At 48.1% G+C, this 20686-nt stretch overlaps 1 protein-coding gene and 1 non-coding gene across 3 annotated transcripts in view; one reads left to right on the plus strand and one right to left on the minus strand.

Moving 5' to 3' along the window:
- The window catches only part of ZBTB40 (zinc finger and BTB domain containing 40), a 368246-nt gene that overhangs the window by 49859 nt on the left and 297701 nt on the right, over nt 1–20686 (plus strand). The window lies entirely within an intron of this gene.
- Nucleotides 4052–4171, minus strand: LOC134967923 (U5 spliceosomal RNA). The gene has a single exon (XR_010189259.1). It is a non-coding gene; the product is annotated as a U5 spliceosomal RNA (small nuclear RNA).

Consider the following 20686-nt stretch of genomic DNA (forward strand, 5'->3'; position numbering starts at 1 on the left):
AGTTCTTCGCTGGGCGGAGAATCATGTAAGCGTTCTGTCAGCAGTGTTTATTCCGGGAATGGACAACTGGGAAGCAGACACGCTCTGCATTCGGGAGAGTGGGGACTTCATCAGGAAGTCTTTGCGCAGTTTGCAAGTCGGTGGGGACTACCCCAAATAGACATGGCATCCCGTCTCAACAAAAAGCTACAAAGGTATTGCGCCAGGTCAAGAGACCCTCAGGCGGTAGCTGTGGACGCTCTAGTGAGACCGTGGGTGTTCCAGTCAGTATATGTGTATCCTCCTCTTCCTCTCATACCCAAGGTTTTGAGGATAATAAGAAAAAGAGGAGTGAGAACAATTCTCATTGTTCCAGATTGGCCACGAAGGACCTGGTATCCGGATCTGCAAGAAATGCTCACAGAAGATCCGTGGCCTCTTCCTCTAAGGCAGGACTTGTTACAACAAGGTCCCTGTCTGTTCCAAGACTTACCGCTGCTGCGTTTGACGGCGTGACGGTTGAACCCCGGATCCTAGCGGAAAAAGGTATTCCGGATGAGGTCATTCCTACGCTAATAAAGGCTAGGAAGGACGTGACATCTAAACATTATCACCGAATATGGAGAAAATATGTTTCTTGGTGTGAGGCCAGGAATGCTCCTACGGAAGAACTCCACCTGGGCCGTTTTCTTCACTTCCTACAAACTGGAGTGAATTTGAACCTAAAATTAGGCTCCATTAAAAGTTCAGATTTCGGCCTTATCCATTTTCTTTCAAAAGGGATTGGCCTCATTACCTGAAGTACAGACTTTTGTGAAGGGAGTACTGCATATTCAGCCTCCTTTTGTACCTCCGGTGGCGCCTTGGGATCTTAACGTGGTGTTAAGTTTCCTTAAGTCACATTGGTTTGAACCACTTAAGACAGTGGAGTTGAAATATCTCACCTGGAAAGTGGTCATGTTGTTAGCCTTGGCTTCGGCTAGGCGAGTTTCGTAATTGGCGGCTTTATCACATAAAATAAGAATTTACTTACCGATAATTCTATTTCTCGTAGTCCGTAGTGGATGCTGGGAACTCCGTAAGGACCATGGGGAATAGCGGCTCCGCAGGAGACTGGGCACAAAAGTAAAGCTTTAGGACTACCTGGTGTGCACTGGCTCCTCCCCCCATGACCCTCCTCCAAGCCTCAGTTAGGATACTGTGCCCGGACGAGCGTACACAATAAGGAAGGATTTATGAATCCCGGGTAAGACTCATACCAGCCACACCAATCACACCGTACAACCTGTGATCTGAACCCAGTTAACGGCATGATAACAGAGGAGCCTCTGGATAGATGGCTCACAACAACAATAACCCGATTTAGTTAACAATAACTATGTACAAGTATTGCAGACAATCCGCACTTGGGATGGGCGCCCAGCATCCACTACGGACTACGAGAAATAGAATTATCGGTAAGTAAATTCTTATTTTCTCTGACGTCCTAGTGGATGCTGGGAACTCCGTAAGGACCATGGGGATTATACCAAATCTCCCAAACGGGCGGGAGAGTGCGGATGACTCTGCAGCACCGAATGAGAGAACTCCAGGTCCTCCTCAGCCAGGGTATCAAATTTGTAGAATTTTGCAAACGTGTTTGCCCCTGACCAAGTAGCTGCTCGGCAAAGTTGTCAAGCCGAGACCCCTCGGGCAGCCGCCCAAGATGAGCCCACCTTCCTTGTGGAATGGGCTTTTACAGATTTTGGCTGTGGCAGGCCTGCCACAGAATGTGCAAGCTGAATTGTATTACAAATACAACGAGCAATAGTCTGCTTAAAAGCAGGAGCACCCAACTTGTTGGGTGCATACAGGATAATAGGATTTTGGTACTTACCAGGTAAATCCTTTTCTTTGAATCCATAGGGGGCACTGGAGTACTCTTGGGATATGGACGGGCGTAGCCGAACAAAGGCACTGAATATTCAAATTTAGGACTCTCCCCCCCCTCCATATCCCCAAGTACCTCAGTGTACTGTGCCAGTGTTTTTTACTGAGCGAACAGGATATAGAGAGGATTGACAATGGAGAATTCCTATAACATAACAGACAACCACAAAGTTGACCTGTAACCTTATTGTCAACTAAACAGTTGACACCTTAACCGATAGAACTTTATAATTTGAACCAATCGGTGAAAATGTGTTACCATAAGCTCCTTTGAGCTTAACACCACCCAAGTAAAATTTGTTTACTAAGCTCCCTTGAGCTTAAAACAACCCAGGTAAAACTGCTCTGGGTGGGCGTCCAGTGCCCCCTATGGATTCAAAGAAAAGGATTTACCTGGTAAGTACCAAAATCCTATTTTCTTTATCATCCACTAGGGGTCACTGGAGTACTCTTGGGACGTACCAAAGCTTCCCTCGTGGGCGGGAGAGCTGTTTGATACTTGTAACAGTAGGCAGGCCAAAGCTGAATGCTGATGGCGCCACCATTCATAACGTGTAAACGTGCACAAACGTGGTGCACTGAAGGCTATGTAGCCGCGTCATAGACGCTCCACGACCCGCTGGGTCTGACATTCCCACAGAACCTGTGGGATGAACTATTACTGACGTAGGCGATTGTAACTTAGCCTTAAAGTAAGCCTGACTTGTAGTCATTATTATCCAACTGGATAATGTCTGCTGAGAAACTGGCTAACCCCAGTTTGCAGTATTATATAGAACAAACAACGTATTTATATCACGTAATGTAGACGTTCGGTACATATATAAACGCGTAATGCGTGTACCACATTCAGAATTCTAGAATGTGCTGTCCCCACAGGAACCACTATTGGTATATTGATGTGAAGAATACGAAAGCGGATTTCGTCCGAAGATCTGCTTTGTCATGAGAAAACTTAAATACGGTGGCTTGGAATACAAGGCACCCAAATATGAAAACAAAACCCTTGCCGAAGCACCCTTGCCGAAGGCAAGGCTAGAAGAAAAATGTTTTCCAAAGTAAGAAACTTAATTCTCATTTGTTGTAAAGGTTCAAAAAATATGAAACTTAATTCCCCTTTGTTGAAAGGGTTCCAAAATATGAAAACTGTAATAAATCTGAACCCAACCTCAAATCGCCTGGCGCTGTAGGTGGGATAAATAGAGTCTGAACTTTGGTGACACCTTGTAGAAAGATGTTTACAGACGCAAATAGAGGCAAACGTCTTTGAAAATACGTTTACCACACAGATACCTGCACTGTTAGTGCAGATGAACGCAGTTTTCCATCCCATCCCGTTTAACCGAATACGGGTACTTGAAGTATGACGTTGGAAACTTCCGAGGTTTACAACCTATGTAAGCACACGAAATTTTTTAATAATGAGCTGCCTTAAGCGGCTTACTATTTCGTTACATGGTTGGTATAACCGATACTGTAATGCTCTATTTTCTAAGAGGGCGGTTTGAACCCTCACCCCGTCAACCGCAGCTGCGGTACACAGATAATAGGTATACAGATAATAGGTATATAGGTAACTATGGATAAAAGAACGTTCCCTGATGTAACAGGTTGGACGTATTATGAGAGGGCTAAGATCGTGTGCAAGTATTCCTTGAAAATTCGAGAAGCAAACTTCTCCGAAACCCATGAGCTACCACCAGTATGACTGTGACGAACTGTCTTCTGATCCGTTTTGGCAACGGAGAGAGAAGCGGAAAATGGTGGAGCCAGATACACGATGCTGAATGACCCCATGAATGTGAGAGATTTCACCGCCACTGCCCTTGTGAACTGTTTTGTACACCTACTGAGCTTTTGTAATTGTGGCGAGATGCCATCATGTATACTTGAGGACAACCCCCTTCTGTGGACTCACATATGAAACACCTCTGGATTTAATGTCCAGTTTTCAAGATCCAAATCCTGACGGGTGAGATCATCTGTCTAACAGATGTCCACTCACTGATTGATCTCTTGACATTTTCACCTAATGGCGTTCTGAGCCATTGAAGATTTGAGTGACCTGCTGCATTGCCATGCGGCTTCTTGGTTCTCACTGGTTGTTGTGTATACAACTGGCGTTGCTTTGTTTGACTGCTTAAGGCCAGCGTGATCTAGGCATGAAAAAACAAAATTACATGAAACTCACGGTTGTTTCTCTCCACGGAAATCTTTAGTAAAAAGCGAAAGATGTATTCGTTCTGAAGAGAAACCAGAGTCTATGCCTGGTCAGACTGAAAGCGAATCATTTATTGCATTGTAAAATGCACAGAGTTCTAGGACATTTATCGACAGCAATCTGTCGTGTTTTAGAACCTTTGAGTTGATTTTAACTACAAATCCTGACTCTCTGTGACTGTCGTCCAGAGTATAAGCACCCTTGTCCCTCTGTGGAAAACGCGAGTGAATGGTGGCGAACTAAATTGAAAACACATCTTTATTCTTAATAGATGAATACACCAATGTACCGCTAGAGTGCGTGTACTTTTGTTCTTGCTGGTGTAGTAGGTAAAAGTCTTTGACTTACCATATTTATAATCTTACCTAGGAATTGACATCGTTTAGACAGACTTAGATGCGATTGTTTTCGAACTTGATCTGCTACCGCAGTATACTTTAGTAGCGCAAGTTAGAAGAACTTTGTTGATACATAGTTCTTATGTGAGATGAGCTATGATCCCAACATCACTTTGGTAAATACCGGAAGCGATAAGCAACGGTAGAAATGAAATGGGTAATGGTTGTGGCGATTTGCAAACGCTAGAACCTGTGATGAAGAAACCGGACTGGGTAAATACGCATTGTGAATTTCAAATGCAATTATGCAATTTTGTGGCTGCAAAAAGCAAATACTAACTACAGAAAATCCATTTTCTAACTGTAGTAAATGACTTGCTGATTGATACTGCAACGGAGCTGTTTGGTTTTGCTCAAACAGAGGGGAATAAGTAACTCTGACTCTGTTGGCGTACTATTGGCTGGTTTATAAACCAGCAAAGACTAAATGACATATTGCCAAACCGTTCGACAGAATCAGTTTTGTACTTTAAGCTGTAAATAGCTGAGACATATATGAGTTGAAGTCATGAAATCTCGCAAAAGTAACATGTAAAGACGCGCTTCCACAATTATAAAAGAGGTCATCAAACCACTGGCTTGCTGACTGTGACGTCCCTTCGTTACAAAGCGTGACTGTTTGTTATAAAGGGTTAAAATGCCGTTACAAGTATATTATTTTAGGAGCAAACAAGCTCTGGCCTTGTCGCGCTTAACTAGCGACAATGAAAATAACCGGCGTTAGCAGAAGCTTAACAGATATACTCTGCAGCGTCTTTTAACAGTGATCGTCATGGTTTCATACATAGATTCTAGTGACCCAACTGTATCTTGGGTTTTTGTAATGTTTGACAGAAACGCATCTTCCAATGGTGGATCGCGTCCTTTTGGAAACGATTATGTATGGTTGTCCAAAACCCCGCAGTATTCGGTGTGAGATTTGACATAGAATCGTGCATTAAATTATAAGACCAGTGACATAAACCCTTTGGTATCCAAAGGGAAATTGGCCCTTTGTAAAGACTGTCTTTTGTTAGAGCTGGCAGAGTCATTTCGAGACTCCGATTACCGCTCTTTTAATTTGAAATGCCAATGTTAACATAGGTTTCTTAAAAAAAATAATTAAATATTTTTAGTCTGCACTAGAGCCTTATTCGCTATGTAGACAGACATCATAATCGGCAACAGACAGACACTTGCACGACTTAATGAAGTTATTATATGGCATATATATATATATATATATATATATATATATATATATATATATATAAATATGTTATTGCTGAACAGCATATTTATCTCTACGGAAATCTTTAGGAAACTAAAGTGTTCTTTATGTGAAAAGTAGTTCACATGGCATATGAAACCCGAACCAAATTCCTACTAACACCCCAGCGCCTTCTGGTGGCTTAAAGATGTAGGGCAGGAATGTTCTAGCATTATCCTGAACTAAAAATTCCCACTAACACCCCTGCGCCTCCTTGTGGAGTAGAGGTGTATGGCCGGAATGTTCTGGAATTATAACTGGAAACACAGCAATGATTAAAATGGCCGCCATGCCATGTTTTCACATAAAATCACCGTACAGGTTATTTGCTGCAGTTTTAATATATAGGCTTAATAGCCTATTATACAGATTATACAATGATAACACAGGTGTAGGATACAGTAAAAATACATGAATTTAGTTATCCATTACACTGCCTGCAGTTAATGTTATTATCTTGCAGCCTTAACGGAAAATAACAGAAAACATGGTTAAACGTGGAATAGATTATGCCACTGATAGCCTATTGCAAACCAAAGCCTCATATATATATATTATATATATAAATTGCTTAAACATATAATCACAGTTTATACTGATATCAGACACAGTTCTGGCAGCAAAAATCTTCATTATATATTATATATATAACATGTATAATCACAGTTCTGTGATATTATAGCCCCTGACACTGTATAAAAATCGCTTTGCTGCTTGTGTCTATTTTTAACCCATGCAGCCTTTGCTGCTGCTATGGGCATTACTTCCCCTCCCCCATCCCCATGTTACCTGCAGCGTACGGGTATCGGGTGCAGGGAGAGGAGGAGAACGCTGTATATAGCGCCGGGGAGCCGTCCGGAAGAGCGGGCGGCGGCGGGCCTTCCAACAATAGTACCCAGTTTCTGTGTCCGGCATCAGCATGCGGTGACTGGAAGAGCGGCCGGCGTCCGTGAGTGACGTGCGGCCGCTCGTTAACACACGGGAGACTCTCGGCGGCGCCTCTGTATTGGTGCCGGTCCATCAGCGCAGTGAGAGCGGCCGGCGTCTGAGTGACGTGCGGCCGCTCTTTAGCACACGGTAAAGTCTCGGCAGCGTGCACAGTGAGAGCGGCCGGCGTCTGAGTGACGTGCGGCCGCTCTGTAGGGTAGTTAAGCAGGAACCCTTCAGCGGCGTGCTTAGCGGCGGGTACAGTGAGAGCGGCCGGCGGCTGAGTGACGTGCGGCCGCTCTGTAGGGTAGTTAAGCAGGACCCCTTCAGCGGCGTTACAGTATAACATCACACACAGTAGGGCGGCAGCGTGCGCTGACCGCCCTGACACCCATACCTTGTGCCGTTTTCATCCTGGCTGTGACGAGCTTCTCTCTGCAAGCTCTGTTTTAGCCTCCAGCTTCTCTTGTGACGGGCTTTCTGTAAGCTCCTTGCAGCTGTAGCTCTTCCAGCTCTTTGTCTCATCCTGGCTGTGCCGGAGCTTCTTTCTGTAAGCTCCGTTCAGCTTGCAGGAGACAGTGGCTGCCTGTGGCTGTGAGGGTGCTCTTTGTGAGGACCGACACGCCATGCGCTCCTCTTATAGCGCCTGTGGCTGTGAGGGTGCTCTTTGTGAGGACCGACACGCCATTCGCTGCCCGTGCAGCGGCACTATCCCGGACCCATGTTTTTCCAGAAACTGGGAAGGGATGTGCTAAGTGTAAAAATAAAAATTAAAAATAAAAATTAAAAAATAAAAATCCAAGTGTGGTTATACCACAAGCCTATGTTCGTGCTGTGAGCACCGAAAAAACACTGGCACAGTACACTGAGGTACTTGGGGATATGGAGGGGGGGAGAGTCCTAAATTTGAATATTCAGTGCCTTTGTTCGGCTACGCCCGTCCATATCCCAAGAGTACTCCAGTGACCCCTAGTGGATGATAAAGAAAAACAGCGAGTCAGATTTTCTGACTCCAGCCGTCCTGGAAACATATATTTTCAGGGCCCTGACTATGTCCAACAACTTGGAGTCCTCCAAGTCACTAGTAGCCGCAGGTACCACAATAGGTTGGTTCAGATGAAACGCTGAAACCACCTTAGGGAGAAAATGAGGAAGAGTCCTCAATTCCGCCCTGTCTGAATGGAAGATCAGATAAGGGCTTTTACAGGATAAAGCCGCCCATTCTGACACGCGCCTGGCCGAGGCCAGGGCCAACAGCATGACCACTTTCCATGTGAGATATTTTAACTCCACAGATTCAAGTGGTTCAAACCATTGTGACTTTAGGAACCCCAAAACTACATTGAGATCCCAAGGTGCCACTGGAGGCACAAAAAGGAGGCTGTATATGCAGTACCCCTTTCTCTGACGTCCTAGTGGATGCTGGGAACTCCGTAAGGACCATGGGGAATAGCGGGCTCCGAAGGAGGCTGGGCACTCTAGAAAGATCTTAGACTACCTGGTGTGCACTGGCTCCTCCCACCATGACCCTCCTCCAAGCCTCGGTTAGATTTCGTGCCCGGCCGAGGTTGGATGCACACTAGGGGCTCTCCTGAGCTCTTAGAAAGTTATAGTCTTAGAATTTGTTATTTTCAGTGAGACCTGCTGGCAACAGGCTCACTGCAGCGAGGGACTAAGGGGAGAAGAAGCGAACTCGCCTGCTTGCAGCCGGATTGGGCTTCTTAGGCTACTGGACACCATTAGCTCCAGAGGGATCGACCGCAGGCCCAGCCTTGATGTTCGGTCCCGGAGCCGCACCGCCGTCCCCCTTACAGAGCCAGAAGCAAGAAGATGGTCCGGAAAATCGGCGGCATGAAGACATCCTGTCTTCACCAAGGTAGCGCACAGCACTGCAGCTGTGCGCCATTGCTCCTCATACACACTTCACACTCCGGTCACTGAGGGTGCAGGGCGCTGGGGGGTGGCGCCCTGAGGCAGCAATAAAAACACCTTGGCTGGCTAAAATACCTCAATATATAGCCCCTGGGGCTATATATGAGGTAAATACCCCTGCCAGAATCCCATAAAAAGCGGGAGAATACGCCGCGAAAAAGGGGCGGAGCCTATATCCTCAGCACACTGGCGCCATTTTTCCCTCACAGCTCGGCTGGAAGGAAGCTCCCTGGCTCTTCCCTGCAATTCTACAGTACAGTAAGAGGGAAAAGAGAGGGGGGGCATTAAAATTGGCACTGTATACAGTATATTATATTGAAAAGCAGCTATTAGGGACATTACTCAGTTAGTCCCTGTATGTGTGTATGTATATGTGTGTGTGTGTGTGTGTGTGTGTATGTATATATAATATAATATAGCGCTCTGGTGTGTGCTGGCATACTCTTACTCTGTCCCCCCAAAGGGCTTTTGTGGGTCCTGTCCTCTGTTGGAGCATTCCCTGTGTGTGTGGAGTGTGTCGGTACGGCTGTGTCGACATGTTTGAGGAGGATAATGATGTGGAGGGGGAGCAGATGCCTTTAGCAGGGATGTCACCCCCTGGGGGTCAGACACCTGAGTGGATGGTATTATGGCAGGAAATGAGTGCACGTATAGACTCCTTACATAAAAAATTTGACGACATGCCGACTGTGGGACAGCCGAGTCTTCAGCTCGTGCCTGTCCAGGTGTCTCAAAAGTCATCAGGGGCTCTGAAACGCCCGCTATCTCAGGTGGCACAAGTAGATGTCGACACGGATACTGACACCAGTGTCGACGACGATGAGTCAAATTTAATGCCCGTTAAGGCCATTTACTGCATGATTGAGGCAATGAAAGAGGTGTTAAATATTTCTGATTTACGTCCAGGTACCACAAAAAAGGGTATTATGTTTGGGGAGAAAAAACTACCTGTAGTTTTTCCCCCGTCAGATGAATTAAATGAAGTGTGTGAAGAAGCGTGGGCTTCCCCTGATAAGAAATTGGTAATTCCTAAGAAGCTACTAATGGCGTTCCCTTTCCCGCCAGAGGATAGGTTATGTTGGGAAACACCCCCGAGGGTGGATAAAGCGCTCACACGTTTGTCTAAAAAGGTGGCACTACCGTCCCAGGATACGGCCGCCCTTAAGGAACCTGCTGATAGAAAGCAGGAGGCGATCCTGAAGTCTGTATATACACACTCAGGCATTATACTCAGACCAGCTATTGCGTCAGCATGGATGTGCAGTGCTGCCGCTGCGTGGTCAGATAAACTGTCAGAAAATATTGACACGTTAGACAGAGACACGATCCTGCTAACAATTGACCATATCAAAGACTCAGTCATATACATGAGAGATGCACAGAGGGAAATCTGCCGGCTGGCATCTAAAGTAAGTACATTATCCATCTCTGCTAGGAGATGCTTATGACTCGACAGTGGACTGGAGATGCACCGACCTAGTTTCCACAGCAACGTCTGGGAAGTCAGCATTTTTACCCCATGTCCCCTCACAGCCTAAGAAGGCGCCATTTTATCAGGTTCAGTCCTTTCGGTCCCAGAAAAACAAGCGGGGAAAAGGAGGGTCTTTTCTGTCAAGAGGCAGAGGCAGGGGAAAAAGGCTGCAGCAAACAGCAGGTTCCCAGGAACAAAAGTCCTCCCCCGCTTCCTCTTCCAAGTCCGCCGCATGACTGTGGGGCTCCACAGGCGGAGCCAGGTATGGTGGGGGCCCGCCTCAGGAATTTCAGCGATCAGTGGGCTCGCTCACAGGTGGATCCCTGGATCCTTCAAATAGTATCTCAGGGATACAGGCTGGAATTCGAGGCGACTCCACCCCGCCGTTTCCTAAAATCCGCCTTGCCGATTGCTCCCTCAGACAGGGAGGCGGTGCTAGCAGCGATTCACAAGCTGTATTCCCAGCAGGTGATAATCAAGGTACCCCTACTTCAACAAGGCCGGGGTTACTATTCCACACTATTTGTGGTGCCGAAACCGGACGGTTCGGTGAGACCCATTTTAAATTTGAAATCCTTGAACACATACATAAAAAGATTCAAGTTCAAGATGGAATCGCTCAGGGCGGTTATTGCAAGCCTGGACGAGGGGGATTACATGGTATCCCTGGACATCAAGGATGCTTACCTGCATGTCCCCATTTACAATTCTCACCAGGAGTACCTCAGATTTGTGGTACAGGATTGCCATTACCAATTCCAGACGCTGCCGTTTGGACTCTCCACGGCACCGAGGGTATTTACCAAGGTTATGGCGGAAATGATGATACTCCTTCGAAAAAAGGGAGTTTTAATTATCCCATACTTGGACGATCTCCTAATAAAGGCATGATCCAAGGAACAGTTGTTAGTGGGAGTAGCACTATCTCAGGAAGTGCTGAGCCAGCACGGCTTGATTCTGAATATCCCAAAGTCACAGCTGGTCCCCACGACACGTCTAATGTTCCTGGGAATGATTCTGGACACGGCCCAGAAAAGTGTTTCTCCCGGAGGAGAAAGCCAGGGAGTTGTCTTCTCTAGTCAGAGACCTCCTAAAACCAAAACAGGTATCGGTGCATCACTGCACGCGGGTCCTGGGAAAGATGGTAGCTTCTTACGAAGCAATTCCATTCGGCAGGTTCCATGCCAGAATTTTTCAGTGGGACCTGTTGGACAAGTGGTCCGGATCGCATCTTCAGATGCATCGTTTAATAACCCTGTCTCCACGAACCAGGGTGTCTCTTCTGTGGTGGCTGCACAGTGCTCATCTTCTGGAGGGCCGCAGATTCGGCATACAGGACTGGGTCCTGGTGACCACGGATGCCAGCCTACGAGGCTGGGGGGCAGTCACAAAGGGAAGAAATTTCCAAGGACTATGGTCAAGTCAGGAGACTGCCCTTCACATAAATATTCTGGAACTAAGGGCCATTTACAATGCCCTAAGTCAAGCAAAATCCCTGCTCCTACACCAGCCGGTGCTGATCCAGTCAGACAACATCACGGCAGTCGCCCATGTGAATCGACAGGGCGGCACAAGAAGCAGGACGGCGATGGCAGAAGCCACAAAAATTCTCCGATGGGCGGAGAATCATGTACTAGCACTGTCAGCAGTGTTCATCCCGGGAGTGGACAACTGGGAAGCAGACTTTCTCAGCAGGCCCGACCTCCACCCGGGAGAGTGGGGACTTCATCCAGAAGTCTTCCAAATGATTGTAAATCAATGGGGTCGTCCACAGGTGGACATGATGGCGTCCCGCCTAAACAAAAAACTAGAGAAGTATTGCGCCAGGTCAAGAGACCCTCAGGCGATAGCTGTGGACGCTCTAGTGACACCGTGGGTGTACCGGTCAGTTTATGTGTTCCCTCCTCTACCTCTCATACCAAAGGTATTGAGAATAATAAGAAAGCGAGGATTAAACCCAATTCTCGTGGTTCCGGATTGGCCGAGAAGAGCGTGGTACCCGGAACTTCAAGAGATGATCTCAGAGGACCCGTGGTCTCTGCCGCTCAGACAGGACCTGCTGCAGCAGGGCCCCTGTCTGTTCCAAGACTTACCGCGGCTGCGTTTGACGGCATGGCGGTTGAACGCCGGATCCTGAAGGAAAAGGGCATTCCGGAGGAAGTCATTCCTACGCTTATTAAAGCCAGGAAAGATGTTACGGCAAAGCATTATCACCGCATATGGCGGAAATATGTTGCATGGTGCGAGGCCAAAAAGGCCCCAACAGAGGAATTTCAACTAGGTCGATTTCTGCATTTCCTGCAAGCAGGAGTGAATATGGGCCTAAAACTGGGCTCCATTAAGGTACAGATCTCGGCTCTGTCAATTTTCTTTCAAAAAGAACTAGCTTCAGTACCTGAAGTTCAGACATTTGTGAAAGGAGTGCTGCATATTCAGCCCCCATTTGTGCCTCCTGTGGCACCTTGGGATCTCAACGTGATGTTGAGTTTCTTAAAATCACATTGGTTTGAGCCACTAAAAACCGTGGATCTGAAATATCTCACGTGGAAAGTGGTCATGTTATTGGCTTTAGCAAGGCGAGTGTCAGAGTTGGCGGCTTTATCATGTAAAAGCCCTTATCTGATTTTCCATATGGATAGGGCAGAATTGAGGACTCGTCCCCAGTTTCTCCCTAAGGTGGTGTCAGCGTTTCACCTGAACCAGCCTATTGTGGTGCCTGCGGCTACTAAGGATTTGGAGGACTCCAAGTTGCTAGACGTTGTCAGGGCCCTGAAAATATGTTTCCAGGACGGCTGGAGTCAGAAAATCTGACTCGCTGTTTATCCTGTATGCACCCAACAAGCTGGGTGCTCCTGCTTCTAAGCAGACTATTGCTCGTTGGATTTGTAGTACAATTCAGCTTGCACATACTGTGGCAGGCCTGCCACAGCCAAAATCTGTCAATGCCCATTCCACAAGGAAGGTGGGCTCATCTTGGGCGGCTGCCCGAGGGGTCTCGGCTTTACAACTTTGCCGAGCTGCTACTTGGTCAGGGGCAAACACGTTTGCAAAATTCTATAAATTTGATACCCTGGCTGAGGAGGACCTGGAGTTCTCTTTCGGTGCTGCAGAGTCATCCGCACTCTCCCGCCCGTTTGGGAGCTTTGGTATAATCCCCATGGTCCTTACGGAGTTCCCAGCATCCACTAGGACGTCAGAGAAAATAAGAATTTACTCACCGGTAATTCTATTTCTCGTAGTCCGTAGTGGATGCTGGGCGCCCATCCCAAGTGCGGTTTATCTGCAATACTTGTACATAGTTATTGTTAACTAAATCGGGTTATTGTTGAGCCATCTGTTGAGAGGCTCTATTGTTTCATACTGTTAACTGTGTTTCATATCACGAGTTGTACGGTGTGATTGGTGTGGCTGGTATGAGTCTTACCCGGGATTCAAAATCCTTCCTTATTGTGTACGCTCGTCCGGGCACAGTACCTAACTGAGGCTTGGAGGAGGGTCATGGTGGGAGGAGCCAGTGCACACCAGGTAGTCTAAGATCTTTCTAGAGTGCCCAGCCTCCTTCGGAGCCCGCTATTCCCCATGGTCCTTACGGAGTTCCCAGCATCCACTACGGACTACGAGAAATAGAATTACCGGTGAGTAAATTCTTATTTTTACAAACGTTTGAACTTCAGGAACTGAAGCTAGTTCTTTCTGGAAGAAAATGGACAGGGCCGAAATTTGAACCTTAATGGACCCCAATTTTAGGCCCATAGACACTCCTGTTTGCAGGAAATGCAGGAATCGACATAGTTGAAATTCCTCCATCGGGGCCTTACTGGCCTCGCACCACGAAACATATTTTCGCCAAATGCGGTGATAATGCTTTGCGGTTACATCCTTCCTGGCTTTGATCAGGGTAGGGATGACTTCATCCGGAATGCCTTTTTCCTTCAGGATCCGGCGTTCAACCGCCCTGCCGTCAAACGCAGCCGCGGTAAGTCTTGGAATAGACAGGGTCCTTGATGGAGCAGGTCCCTTCTTAGAGGTAGAGGCCACGGGTCCTCCGTGAGCATCTCTTGAAGTTCCGGGTACCAAGTCCTTCTTGGCCAATCCGGAGCCACGAGTATAGTTCTTACTCCCCTCCGTCTTATAATTCTCAGTACTTTTGGTAAGAGAGGAAGAGGAGGGGACACATACACTGACTGGTACACCCACGGTGTTACCAGAGCGTCCACAGCTATTGCCTGAGGGTCCCTTGACCTGGCGCATTACCTGTCTAGTTTTTTGTTGAGGCGGGACGCCATCATGTCCACCTTTTGGTTTTTCCCAACGGTTTACAATCATGTGGAAAACTTCTGCTGAGGAAGTCTGTTTCCCAGTTGTTCACTCCCGGAATGAACACTGCTGACAATGCTATCACATGATTTTCCGCCCAGCGAAAAATCCTTGCAGCTTCTGCCATTGCCCTCCTGCTTCTTGTGCCGCCCTGTCTGTCTACGTGGGCAACTGCCGTGATGTTGTACGACTGGATCAGCACCGGCTGACCTTAAAGCAGAGGTCTTGCTTGGCGTAGGGCATTGTAAATGGCCCTTAGCTCCAAGATATTTATGTGAAGTGATGTCTCCAGGCTTGACCACAAGCCTTGGAAATTTCTTCCCTGTGTGACTGCTCCCCAGCCTCGCAGGCTGGCATCCGTGGTCACCAGGACCCAGTCCTGAATGCCGAATCTGCGCCCTCTAGAACAGTGTTTCCCAACCGCGGTCCTCAAGGCACACTAACAGTACTGGTTTTAGTGATATCCAGGCTTGAACACAGGTGACTTAATTAGTACCTCAGTTATTTTGATTTAACCATCTGTGCTGAAGCCTGGATATCACTAAAACCTGCACTGTTGGTGTGCCTTGAGGACCGCGGTTGGGAATGCCTGCTCTAGAAGATGAGCACTCTGCAACCACCACAGAGGAGACACCCTTGTCTTTGGTGACAGGGTTATCCGCTGATGCATCTGAAGATGCGATCCGGACCATTTTTCCAGCAGGTCCCACTGGAAAGTTCTTGCGTGGAATCTGCCGAATGGAATTGCTTCGTAGGAAGCCACCATTATTTCCCAGGACCCTTGTGCACTGATGCACTGACACTTGGCCTGGTTTTAGGAGGTTTCTGACTAGTTCGGATAACTCCCTGGCTTTCTCCTCCTGGAGAAACACCTTTTTCTGGACTGTGTCCAGGATCATCCTTAGGAATAGAAGACGTGTCGTCGGGATCAGCTGCGATTTTGGAATATTAAGAATCCAACCGTGCTGCCGCAACACTACTTGAGATAGTGCTACCCCGACTACCAACTGTTCCCTGGATCTTGCCCTTATCCGGAGATCGTCCAAGTAAGGGATAATTAAAACTCCCTTCCTTCGAAGGAGTATCATCATTTCGGCCATTACTTTGGTAAAGACCCGGGGTGCCGTGGACAAACCAAACGTCAGCGTCTGAAACTGATAGTGACAGTTCTGTACCACAAACCTGAGGTACCCTTGGTGAGAAGGGTAAATTGGGACATGGAGATAAGCATCCTTGATGTCCAGAGACACCATATAATCCCCTTCTTCCAGGTTTGCAATCACCGCTCTGAGTGACTCCATCTTGAATTTGAACCTTTGTATGTAAGTGTTCAAGGATTTCAGATTTAAATTAGGTCTCACCGAGCCGTCCGGCTTCGGTACCACAAACAGCGTGGAATAATACCCCTTTTCCTGTTGTAGGAGGGGTACCTTGATTATCACTTGCTGGGAATAAAGCTTGTGAATGGCTTCCCATACAGCCTCCCTGTCGGAGGGAGACGTCGGTAAAGCAGACTTTAGGAAACGGCGAAGGGGAGACGTCTCGAATTCCAATTTGTACCCTTGAGATACCACCTGAAGGATCCAGGGGTCCACCTGTGAGTGAGCCCACTGCACGCTGAAATTTTTGAGACGGGCCACCACCGTGCCTGAGTCCGCTTGTAAAGCCCCAAAGGACTGCGCCTGATAATACGGCGTCTTCTTATGTTGAGAGGCTACCTGGGGTAAAAATGTGGATTTCCCAGCCGTTGCCGTGGCCACCAGGTCTGTTAGACCTACCCCAAATAACTCCTCCCTTTTATAAGGCGATACTTCCATATGCCTTTTGGAATCAGCATCACCTGACCACTGTCTTGTCCATAACCCTCTTCTGGCAGAAATGGACAGCGCACTTACTCTTGATGCCAGTCGGCAAATATCCCTCTGTGCATCACGCATATATAGAAATGCATCTTTTAAATGCTCTATAGTCAGTAATATACTGTCCCTATCTAGGGTATCAATATTGTCAGTCAGGGAATCCGACCAAGCCACCCCAGCACTGCACATCCAGGCTGAGGCGATTGCTGGTCGCAGTATCACACCCGTGTGAGTGTATATACATTTTACTGCTTTCTGTCAGCAGGTTCCTTAAGGGCGGCCGTAGCCGGGGACGGTAGTGCCACCTGTTTAAACAAGCGTGTGAGCGCTTTATTCACCCTAGGGGGTGTTTCCCAACGTGCCCTATCCTCTGGCGGGAAGGGGTATGATGCTAATAACTTTTTAGGAATTAACAGTTTTTATCGGGGTAAACCCACGCATCATCACACACTTCATTTAATTCCTCAGATGCAGGAAAAACTACACACAGTTTTTTCTCACCCAACATAATACCCTTTTTAGTGGTACTGGTATTATCAGAAATGTGTAAAAACATTTTCCATAGCCTCAATCATGTAACGTGTGGCCCTACTGGAAGTCACATTCGTCTCTTAATCGTCGACACTGGAGTCAGTATCCGTGTCGGCGTCTGTATCTGCCATCTGCGGTAACGGGCGTTTTAGAGCCCCTGATGGCTTTTGAGACCCCTGGACAGGCACAGGCTGAGTCGCCGGCTGTCTCATGTCATCAATCTTTTGTAAAGAGCTGACACTGTCACATATTCCTTCCATAAGCTCATCCACTCAGGTGTCGACTCCCTAGGGGGTGACATCTCCATTACAGGCAATTTCTCCGCCTCCACATCATTTTCCTCCTCATACATGTCGACACAACGTACCGACACACAGCACACACACAGGGAATGCTCTGATAGAGGACAGGACCCCACTAGCCCTTTGGGGAGACAGAGGGAGAGTATGCCAGCACACACCAGAGCGCTATATATATATATATACAGGGATAACCTTATATAAGTGTTTTTCCCCTTATAGCTGCTGTATTGTTATACTGCGCCTAATTAGTGCCCCCCTCTCTTTTTTAACCCCTTTCTGTAGTGTAGTAACTGCAGGGGAGAGCCAGGGAGCTTCCCTCCAACGGAGCTGTGAGAGAAAATGGCGCCAGTGTGCTGAGGAGATAGGCTCCGCCCCCTTCTCGGCAGCCTTTTCTCCCGTTTTTCTGTGGAATCTGGCAGAGGTTAAAATTCATCCATATAGCCCTGGGGGCTATATGTGATGTATTTTCGCCAGCCAAAGTGTTTTACATTGCTGCTCAGGGCGCCCCCCCCTAGCGCCCTGCACCCTCAGTGACCGGAGTGTGAAGTGTGCCTGAGTAACAATGGCGCACAGCTGCAGTGCTGTGCGCTACCTTGTTAAAGACAGATGTCTTCTGCCGCCGCTTTTTCCGGACCTTTTCTTGCTTCTGGCTCTGTAAGGGGGCCGGCGGCGCGGCTCTGGGACCGAGCTCCGAGGCTGGGCCTGTGTTCGGTCCCTCTGGAGCTAATGGTGTCCAGTAGCCTAAGAAGCCCAATCCACTCTGCAAGCAGGTGAGTTCGCTTCTTCTCCCCTTAGTCCCTCGATGCAGTGAGCCTGTTGCCAGCAGGTCTCACTGAAAATAAACCTAAAACTAAACTTTCACTAAGAAGCTCAGGAGAGCCCCTAGTGTGCACCCTTCTCGGCCGGGCACAAAAATCTAACAGAGGCTCGGAGGAGGGTCATGGGGGGAGGAGCCAGTGCACACCAGGTAGTCCTAAAGCTTTACTTTTGTGCCCAGTCTCCTGCGGAGCCGCTATTCCCCATGGTCCTTACGGAGTTCCCAGCATCCAATAGGACGTCAGAGAAAAGCCCTTATCTGGTTTTCCATATGGATAGAGCGGAATTGCGGACCTGTCCTCAATTCCTGCTTAAGGTGGTCTCATCCTTTCATATGAACCAAACTATTGTCGTGCCGGTGGCTACACGTGACTTGGAGGATTCTGAGTCCCTTGATGTGGTCAGGGCTTTGAAAATTTACGTGGCCCGAACGGCTAGGATCAGTGAAACAGAAACACTGGTCGTCCTGTATGCAGCCAACAAAGTTGGCGGCCCTGCTTCAAAGCAGACTATTGCTTGCTGGATCTGTAACACGATTCAGCAGGCGCATTCTACGGCAGGATTGCCGTTACAAAAATCGGTTAAGGACCCTTCCACTAGGAAGGTGGGCTCTTCTTGGGCAGCTGCCCGAGGGGTCTCGGCACTACAGCTGTGCCGAGCTGCTACTTGGTCAGGTTCAAACACCTTTGCAAAATTCTATAAGTTTTTTTACCCTGGCTGAGGAGGACCTCCTGTTTGCTCAATCGGTGCTGCAGAGTCATCTGCGCACTCCCGCCCTTTTGGGAGCTTTGGTATAATCCCCATGGTCCTTACGGAGTCCCAGCATCCTCTAGGACGTTAGAGAAAATAAGATTTTAAACCTACCGGTAAATCTATTTCTCGTAGTCCGTAGAGGATGCTGGGCGCCCGTCCCAAGTGCGGACTACTTCTGCAAGACTTGTATATAGTTATTGCTTACATAAGGGTTATGTTATAGCTCATCGGTCTTGGACTGATGCCATGTGGTTGTTTTCATACTGTTAACTGGGTAGTTTATCACGAGTTAAACGGTGTGATTGGTGTGGCTGGTATGAATCTTGCCCTTGGATTAACAAAAATTCTTTCCTCGTACTGTCCATCTCCTCTGGGCACGGTTTCTCTAACTGAGGTCTGGAGGAGGGGCATAGAGGGAGGAGCCAGTGCACACCCAGTGTCAAGTTCTTTCTAAAAGTGCCCATGTCTCCTGTGGAGCCCGTCTATTCCCCATGGTCCTTACGGAGTCCCAGCATCCTCTACGGACTACGAGAAATAGATTTACCGGTAGGTTTAAAATCTTATTTTTCTGCTGCGGGGTACACTGGGCTCCACAAGGAATAACATCGGGGTGTAGAGTAGGATCTTGATCTGAGGCACCAACAGGCTCAAAGCTTTAGACTGTTCCCAAGATGCACAGCGCCGCCTCCTCTATAACCCCGCCTCCATGCCAGTGAGCTCAGTTTGTAGTTGGTGCCTGCAGTAGCAGGTCACTTAACAGGAGGCTGCTTCAAGCAGCCTATTCTTAGCTTTAACTTTAAAGAAAAGAGGATTTTACAAGGGCTGCAGCAGGCTGTGTCTGATAGACGTCTTTGCTGTAGCTCCATCACCCCCAGCGGCGCTGTATACTCCCACGTTGCGGTTGCCGGGTCACTACGGCGGAGGCGCCGGCCTCTTCCTCTCTATGCCCGTGAGTCACACACACGCTGCCGTCTCCCGTATCGCGGGGCCGCTGACAAGGGGGAGGTAAGTGGCTACTGTGCCGCACTTTGCACCGCGATCCCACGCAGCCGTAGGAGGCGGGCCGGGCGCGCTGGCGAGGACACCGATTACTGGGCTGATGTTCCACTAGCCACCAGGGTGATTCTGTATGGGCACAGGTCAGGGGGGACGTTGTACCAGTACCCCCCCCCCCCCCCCCCCCCCCGCTTTCTTTACTGCCCGCACGCCCGGTGGGGCTGCCAGCAGGGGGAGCAGTCTGGAACTGAGGTCCCGGCCACCGGGCGCCATTTTTGCAATGTCCCTGCACTGGAGCTGCTTCCTTCTCCCTCACTCCCAGTCAGCAGCCATTACAGATGGAGCTTGGCTGTTCCTGGGATTGCTGGGGCAAATCCTCCTCTGTGGAACCGCCTGACTGCCAGTGCTGTGCTTCCTACAGGACACTTGAGTATTCTACCTGTCACTGCGACTGTGTTAGCTAAGAGAGTGCATACTGTCAGGGTTGTGTGGTACAAACACCCTGTGATATACATCCAGTGCCTACTGCGTTTGTTATGTATTGTTATCACATATAGCCATACTGAGTATTACTTTGTATTGCTAGCCCAGTGCAGTTTATGGTAAATAATTTCTGCATGGTACGTTTGTGACTATATACGTGTGTGTGCATGTAGCTGCTGCGTGGTTGCCTAATTGCAGGGTATTTCACTCAGCGTGCTATTCCTATATTACTATACCTGTGGGGGACAAGTGTTTCAGGTTTTCTCTGATGATAATATAGGATTGTTTCACAAGATATGCTACTGGAGTATTTTTTACTTTTGAATTAGTCACCATATGTTCTATTCCTATTAAACCCTCAGTCTGTGCCAGCTTCGGCTGTTTCTCTGAGAGTTCTTATTAGGTACAGTGATGCTACAAAAAAAAATTTGTACCAGGTTGCCCATTACTGTGCGCATTGTCTGCTACACGTGGCAACGACGTTTGGGCCTCTCCCACATGTGGTAGTGAGGCCACTGATGGA

This window comes from Pseudophryne corroboree, chromosome 10, assembly GCF_028390025.1.
Source record: "Pseudophryne corroboree isolate aPseCor3 chromosome 10, aPseCor3.hap2, whole genome shotgun sequence".
NCBI lineage: Eukaryota > Metazoa > Chordata > Amphibia > Anura > Myobatrachidae > Pseudophryne > Pseudophryne corroboree.